Source organism: Capsicum annuum, chromosome 6 (genome assembly GCF_002878395.1).
Source record: "Capsicum annuum cultivar UCD-10X-F1 chromosome 6, UCD10Xv1.1, whole genome shotgun sequence".
Classification (NCBI taxonomy): domain Eukaryota; kingdom Viridiplantae; phylum Streptophyta; class Magnoliopsida; order Solanales; family Solanaceae; genus Capsicum; species Capsicum annuum.
Genome location: NC_061116.1, coordinates 82,696,885 through 82,698,047, shown reverse-complemented (window position 1 = coordinate 82,698,047; position 1,163 = coordinate 82,696,885).

Below are 1,163 nucleotides of genomic sequence, written 5' to 3'. Positions count from 1 at the left end.
CTTCCAAAGGAGTACATTGATCAAAATTCATAAAATAAAACCATTCAACAAACATTTTCGTCATTCAACAATACTCAAGTTCTATTTTTGCCTACCCGACCTAGAATTTGCCTACTCATTCTCGACCTAAAACATAATACTATTAAGTTCGATATGATGAACAATTATTCCGAATCAAATATCCATTAATAAATCCAAGTAAACCAATTCTCTCCTTTTATCAAAATTTTAAATCCCGCCTTGAATCTCATTTTTCGATCAAATAATCAATTTCAATATACAAACAACCAATCAAAGCCACGATAATCATAGATGTTTAAACATATGATCAAAATTTTATCATCAATCATCACGAACCATGCAAATCACAACATCAACATATCAAATTAGGTAAAATGAAAAGTAGTTGAAAAATTGGACCTTAGAAGAAGCTTTCAAAATCAATGTGTTATTTTGATTAAATCTATGTTCTCCACATCCGAAACCTTCGATTTGAACCTCAACAGCAGACCAATTCCAACTCGATATTCACAAAATTAAAACCCAAAACTGACCACAATGAATTGATCGAGACAAATAGAAAACAAATCCCCAAGACCATATGAAGACCGATGAACCAAAATAGAAAATCACAATTGAACAACCAAACCCGTGTGCAAGACTATCACAAAATCGATTCAACACAGAACTAATTTTCAGCAACAAGAACAAATACGCTCCTAGATTATGTTTTTTCGGTGATTATGACCTTTTTACGATGACAATTTTCCAGAACAGTTGGCCTGCACCTATTTTTTCTTTTTGATCTCCCTCGTCTATCTTTTTCTTTGAATTTTTGTTTCTTTTTGGTGTTTTATCTTAACCCTCATCTATTTCTCTATATATCCATATTCCAATCTCAATGCTTGTCTATTTTTTTGGTGAAAATAAATTTTGGTGAAGCGTCGGTGACTGTGACTATGACGTGTATGAATCCGATGAGGTGAATGTGTATTTGTCAATGGAAATTCTGGTTTTTATAAGCATCTATGTGTGTAGATGTAGCTGTCTGTGTGTAATCCATCTATACCATTGTAGTGTTGAGGATGAGAGTATGTGTTTGTAGTTTATTACTTTGTTAAGAGAAAAAATAAAATGGAAATTGTGTAGTGTAGATGGTGTAT